The sequence below is a fragment of the Primulina eburnea genome, chromosome 4, assembly GCF_022965805.1.
Source record: "Primulina eburnea isolate SZY01 chromosome 4, ASM2296580v1, whole genome shotgun sequence".
Lineage (NCBI taxonomy): Eukaryota > Viridiplantae > Streptophyta > Magnoliopsida > Lamiales > Gesneriaceae > Primulina > Primulina eburnea.
In genome coordinates this window covers 37653454-37661048 of record NC_133104.1, presented here as the reverse complement: position 1 = coordinate 37661048, position 7595 = coordinate 37653454, and the positions used below count along the sequence as shown (strand labels likewise).

The window sequence follows — 7595 nt, the reverse complement described above, 5'->3', positions numbered from 1 at the left end:
TGAACTCGGGCAAGATAAGAGCAGGGAAGAGATACCAAGTTACGATTAAATTCAGGGAGCCGGTGTGAAAGAATGATCCCGGATCTTCAGACGCCCGGCGAGTTGTGCATTCAGTTATCAGAAGAATTCCCAATGAACCACTTCCCAGGTCCAAAAATATCTCAGAGGCACCCGGGTGGGAAATACCCGGGAAAGAAACTCAGTCTCTCCCTGATCACCACGTCTTCTGGAAATCTCGGAACCCATTCTCCCACGTTCCATGACCAGGTCAACTCTTGATACGTGGCCCACTACTTTGCAGCGTGGCCCATGACCCCGAATCATGGCCACCACCCGAACTTTGCAAGCAAGTCACCTATCTGATTCACGTATAAATACCCCCGTAGGTATTCCAGAAAGGGAGGTCTTCTTTCTTTTCTTTCTCGCAAGCACAAGCATTATTTTTCTTTCCAAGTTTTCCTTGGCGTGCATTTCTGACTTGAGCGTCGGAGTGGATACGTCGGAACAACTTCCGGCACCCCCTAACGTTCTGTGATTTCAGGATTGCTACTCAGGTCATCCCAGGCGTTATCAGGTCATCCCAGGCGTTATCTCTCAGGTGGCAGGGAACTCAATCATCTCGGACCACTTGCAATTCACAGTAAAAGATACTCACTCGTACCTATATTCAAACACCCGACTTGGCAAATTGTACACCCGGCTACTACCCAATTTGCCCGGTCCACATCACATAGGAACAAGTTATCGATAGCTAACTTGGCCATAATGTGTTGAAATTTGCCTCTAGAGCATTAAGGAAGCAACATATTATAGACGGTACATGAAATTTCAAATAGCACGACTAAAGTGGCATCGACTTGAGGAGAAGTCTAGCTTCTATTGCATACATAAAATAGAGAAGTTTATTTAAATGCTACCAGTACGTTATTGTCACGCTTTCTTTTATTTTTAAATTTTGCTATGAAGGTAAATATAGATACGAAAACTTCCAACTCTGATCGAAGTTTTGCTCTTATACTAAATTTTCATGATTTATACTTAGCTTCATCCACCTGGGCCAAACCCCAAGTTCCCTCCAGTGACATTATACACTACCTCCAGTACCGTCTGCTGAGTGTTTCCAAATATCCCAACATCAGTGGCAGCATTATTCGCTGCGAAAGCAAGTCACGCAGGTAGATGCTAGAGGCGATAAGTATCCCCGAGGGAGCCAAATCAAGCTTCACATTGCCACCGAAGGTGAAAGCTACGGTTGGAATAGTCATAGTAGGGAAATTACTGAAATCATAGCAAGTGTCGAGTATTGAAAAGGCTGGTGCTTTAGGATACTTAGCCATAAGCTGCTGGAACGTTGACTTCATTGAGCTCTAAGCTTCTGGTGGAAGACGTGCTATAACTGTCCTTGAGTCTATGATTGTTCCTGCAGTCTTGAAAAGCGATTGGTTGATAGGTAACTGGAGACCCCCAATGGTTATAGCAATTATGTCGATGAAATAGAGTGATGTGTCGTTTGAGAGATCAAAGTGGGAGAATTTTACATTCCATGAGGCTCCATTTTTGCATAGTGTCAAGCGCCATATGAAACTTGAAATTGATGGGACACAGTAAGAGAGATATTTGCCATATATTTGTGCCGTTTGGGAGGCTATCGATAAAGGGTCTCTTCCTAAGCTTATTATTCCTGCTGTAGTACAAAACAAGCTTGGTTGTTTTGGCCACAGCCAAATAGGAAATCTGGAATGACAGCAGTGGATGATAGGGTCAGTTTATCTTTGTTTAAGCATCCAACCGAGAACTTATCACTGTATTGTGTCATGTACAGACATGTAGATCCGGAAAGGCAGCCAGCGTCGTTTCTAGTGGCGGAGGAAAGCAGAGAGCACTGAGGCGAATTGCAGGATATATTCGAGTATGAGTTTGACGCAGAAGGATCGAAGATGGGTCTACTTGGTTGTAGCATGATTGTGTGTAGGGCTGACACTGAGTCCATGTCAGGTCACTGCCCGTGTCGAAGCTATAAGGTTTTTGCTGGAGTCCCAAGGCTGACCACCACTACATAGTTCCCCGAGCTGAAGCTTCGGCCAGATTTTGCAGGAAGGTCGACTTTTTCCTCGTTGGTGCTTGATTTTGGAAAGAGTCGAGCATGGCGGGCATTGGTCTTGGGAAAAAACTTCACTTAGGGATGGTGTGGTAGTGATAATGGTGGCCTTGTCTTGACCCCGTCCACTAAAAAAAATGCAACAAACGACTCGGTTTTGAATGTCGTCGCTAAAACTCTCCTCGTTGAAAACTCACGCTGATTTTCGCAGCGATTTGGGAAGAAAGTGACGATTTTTTATTCAAGTTGTCGCTAATAACAACAGTTTGTTTTTTAACGTCAATAACTTAAAATTTTCAAAATATTAAATAAGAGTATAATTATGACATTTAATTAATGTACATTGTTTTGTGAAGGTTTTGATTAAAATCGACTAAATTAAAATTTTCAAAATATTAAATAATAATATAATTAAGATATTTAATTATTGTCCGCTAATTAAAGATAATTTTTTTATTCAAATTGTCTCTATTTGCGATGAATTTTTAAAAAACCGTTGTTATTTCAAAATATTAAATAATCATATAATTATGATATTTAATTATTATCCGTTGATTAACAACAATTTTTTTATTCAAACTGTCTCCATCTGCAATAGTTTTTGAATGATTAATCGTTGCTAAATTAAAATTTTCAAAATATTAAATAATCATATAATTAAATATCTAATTTTATTAAAGATTAAATTTATTATTTAATATTAATATAGTACATTACTTTAAATAATAATTAATATCGATAATTATACACGTAATTATATATAGTTGTACTTGTAAATTTATATAATTATTATTAAATTAACATACATAAAGAAATATACTACCCACATGCATAATATATTAGTTAGATCTAACATACAATTAAATAGTAAAATAAATTATATAATCTAGCATACAGAATTTTTTCATATCAAAATCTACTAGTTAACAATAAAACCATGTATATAACATGCAAGTTCTCCATTACATATGCCCATCTAACATATAATTACAAAATATAGAAACATGCACGCAATTTTATACAAAATATATAGCAATAAATTAAATTTATATAACACACAAATATAAATTTATTTATAACTGAAAATTAATTATATATGGGAAAAACCTGGTTGAAGCGCCGACTTATATAAAGTTGAAGCCTTGAACCAGATTTGCAATACTAAACAAAAACACAAATTAGAATAATTAGAAATGCATGAAATTTGGCAAAAACAATACTTCCAAAAACTCACCTACAACAAATGAAAAATGTGAAAATCGTTGAAAAAAATGAGGGGAAATGAGGTATATATAGAAAACTTACGACATTTTTTTTAAACATCGTTGCTAGTTAACGATGGTTTTAATAAAACGGTCATTAAAGTCGTCACAAACTTCAGGAGGTTTTCTAATTTTCAGATTTGCGGCATAATTGAATTTAGAGATTTCGTCATAATTAGCGGTGGAGACTATACATAAATTTTTGCTAATTATTTAAGTGCAAAGATTTTTTGAAAAACGTCACCATTTTTAGCAACGGTTAAAAAGCTATCTAAATTTACAGATGGTTATAAATTAATGTTGCTAATGGGGACGATTTTATAAATATCGACAAAAACATCGTTAATTTTAGCGATTTTTTATTTAAAATTGACGGCATTAACGACGATTTTTAATGTCAAGCTGGTAAATTTAGTGACAGGTTTTTAATAACGATCACTAATTTCAAATGAGTGACGTATTTTTAATAAACTATAGGTAAAAGTAGTGATGGTTTCTTAATTCATTCGCTATTTGAGCTTTTTCTTCTTTTTTTGCAGTGTTCGAAAACATAGACCATGCTGATTAAAAACTTTCATGGTTAATACTGATCTTTATTGGAATCTATTTCATGTTATCACCAATTAAGTATTATTCATCAATTTTGCTAAGCTCTAAATGTGAAGACCAAAAATCTGTTATTGTGAGACGAGTTGTAACATCCGATGTAATGAGTATTTGACGACCATTAGTAGCCACGAGTTGTAACGGTCGGTTTAATGAGCATTTCACCACCAATAATAGCCACTAAATGCCCTTAAAATCGAGATTATCAGCCATTAAATCAGCATTTTGACCGAGCTTGCAACATCTACAAAAATCAAGAAAGAAGGATCCTGAAATGCAGCTCGAAATTTGGAATTTGAAAAGACATATGCAGATGTTAGGAGTGAGTTGTAACAATACATTCAATAGACATTAACAGCCTTGAATGAGCAGTAAAGGCTACACCTTTCAGCCCCTCAAATAGGGGCCAAAGGCTAGAGAACTCACACTACAAACCAAGCACAAAAGCTGTCCAACTTTGGAATCATCTATAGCAAATTTTTGAGTTCCTTAGCAACATTATATCAGCAGCATCTTGGAGCTATATTCAATCTAAGTTGCTGTCTATTTTCGAATCCAAGTTACTATGAAGTTCGAGCTAATTCATGTGTAAATTCGAAGTCTTACAACAACTGTTTTCGAAGCAATAGTCGAGCAACCTTCCTTTCGCGGTCTCAAAGATTTACAAACCGTAAGTGGGATTTTGCTATACTTTTATGTATACTTGCATTTCATAAGTATATTATTTAATATATATATATATATATTGAAATTCAATCTGCATATGTTATTCCTTTCAATTTGCTAAATGATATATAAAGCATGTTTGAGAAAAATTCCTATTTGTTGAGTATTTATCCAAATACCCACCCCTTACTTCCGCCCATCATATAAGAACAAAGAACAAATTGGGGAAGAAGAACAAGAATATTTCTGGAGATGGTGAAGATGTCAATTTCTAACGAGACTAATCATGTTATTTTTTTTTATTATAATTATTTTTTACACTTCCACATTTCTTTCAAGTTTTGTAAAGACATTGATATGATTTGTGAAATAAACTAGTTTTGGATATTTGATTACTACAAGACTTGTTGTTAACTGAAATGTCCACTACTCGTTTTTTTTTTTTGAAATGTACTAGAATTTTATTTTATTTTTTTTAAAAGCTTCGACCGAACATATGCTTGTACACACACATATATATAAATTTTTCTTTATTTAAAAATAACTCAACAACTAATCATTTAAAAATACAAAACATAGTGCAGATCATAAAATCGTAAATCGTTAACCAAACCTAAATCTCGCATCTTTCAAAATAAATAATAAACTCTTTAAATCCTCTCAAACCTCTCAAAAGCATCTAAAGTAGTAAAATCTTTAAAGTAAACTTAAATCATAAACATAATTGCGGAAAACTAGCAGCGTTCCTTGGGTTGTGTGCACCTTCAGTCCAGCTAGTTCAACCATCAAATCCTCCATTAAAATCATGCTCACCTGAATCGATCACACCTAGTGAGTCTATTGACTCCGCAAACCTTAACCATGATAGCAAGTAATACATATACATTCACAAGCAACAGCGAGAATAATTTTAATCAAAATATCTTTTAATGAAAATAAACTTTAAACATTTTCCTTACATCACATATAAATATATATATAATATATCTGTGTGTGTGTTTCCCTTTTTATCGAATTTAGATCCTTAATTGTGATTTTCGTATCAGTTGTAGGTCGATGGATCCATCTACGTATAACCTCGGTCCCGGGCGGCGGGGACATCAACGAGATTCTCACCCGTAAACTGAGCATTGGCCTTATATATCATCGTATCATCATATCATCGTATCATCGTATTAGTTACAATTAATTCATCTCCTTCAACATTTCATATTTCCATCACTTATAAATATAAATTATTTTTCTTTTAAACCAAGCATGCAACACATCTTTTAGCATTAGTGTTTCGTCATAAAATTTCATAAACATTTACAATAATCATTTTAACCTTTATTATTGCATTCAGGGCATTTACAGGACATCTAACAATTTTCAGGTGTAAAATGACTGTTTTGACCCTGAAACCCTAACTTTCCCAATTTATACTTAAACCTTAAAACGACAACCCAAATCCATCCAAACTTAACATGACACCTTAAATACACCCATAAATATTTTTTATACGTAAACTTAAGCTCCTCGAATAATTTCTCAATTCGTTTTAAAACTTAACCATACGTCTAAGTTTAGACTCGATTCGACTCGAAACTTAATCAAATCTTATCGATCTTGAACCATAACTTATTTACACACAATCATACCTTATAAAACCCAAATCGTGCCAATTCGAACTCTTGAAAAAGCCTAAACCGCTACTGAAAATTATGCCCTCCTATTTTCAAACCCCAACTTTACCATCACATGCAACCTTCGACTCTAGCCCTAGACAACCAGACCAGACCCTAACCAACCCCTTAGGACCATGGCTGACCCCTAGGGACCCTACTGGATAGAACCTAACTAGCCTAGAATCCACAGCCGCTCAGCCCTTCGCTCTACAAGCCATGCACGACTTCCTCTATGCCACCGCCCCCTTGCCCTTGAACCAGCCCTCGTGTAACCTATCTAGGGCCAGGGTCAGCCCTCTTACGACTCCTGGACATGACCTAACAGCAGCTAGCAGCCGTATGCACCTAAGAAGCAAAACTGCAACCTTAGCCCATGGAACTCCAAGTTTTCGTTCAGCCTTGGTTCCCTTGTGTCTAGCCCTTATGTGGCCTTCTATATGGCTCCTAAACCCTATGAAATTCATCCATTCCCATAGCCCTATGATGGCAGTGCCCTTATGCATCATAAGCAAGAGTTTTACAAGGAGAAAACACTAGTTTTGTGCATGCATAGCCATAAAAATGAAAATATACAAAGTGTATCGTATTTTCATGCAAACATGTATCAAATCTTGTAATATGGAGTGAAAGATGAGTGAAAGAAAATTAATGCATGTCTTTGCGTATATTACGTACGAAAATCAACTTGCGATGCGAGAGACGTTGATGGAGAGGGCCTTGCTGAATTTCCCTTCAAATTTTGTGATTTTCCTTCTCAAAATTTCGAGTGATGTGTGTGGTTGAGTGCTAATGGAGAGTCCTAGTTTTCTAGGGGTGGGGCGTGAGTTTGAGGGATTTGAAAGAGCTTGGAAGCTTGGTTATTTGATATAAAATACTATGGTAACATGTTAGGCCTATTAACTTATTATAATAGATTCATTAGACCCATTAGATGGTAATTAAAATATTTTGTTTAGGTTACTTTTCGAAAATATTAACCGAGCCTCCAAATGCCCTATTTTCGTCAAAAATTGATTTTTGGTTTAAAATACGATTCGGCGCGTAAAAACACCTCAAAAGTTTCTATTTTCGAAAAAACCAATTCAAATATACCATAAATTAAATAATTAAAATAATCATTTAATAAAAATATTTTCTCTTATATGGTCTCCTATCTTCCTTCCTCAATCGCGTCTTGAATAATTTTTAAAACACAGTTATATGCATTCTAATATAAAATCTTATTTTTAAACATGTAAAAATACACACCATAGTTAATGCATGCAATTAAAACCATTTACTTAGTCATTTTTCATT

At 35.2% G+C, this 7595-nt stretch overlaps 1 pseudogene; it reads right to left on the bottom strand.

Moving 5' to 3' along the window:
• Nucleotides 1-735: 735 nt before the first annotated feature.
• On the bottom strand, nt 736-6802 carry LOC140830268 (aspartyl protease family protein At5g10770-like; annotated as a pseudogene).
• Nucleotides 6803-7595: the final 793 nt, after the last annotated feature.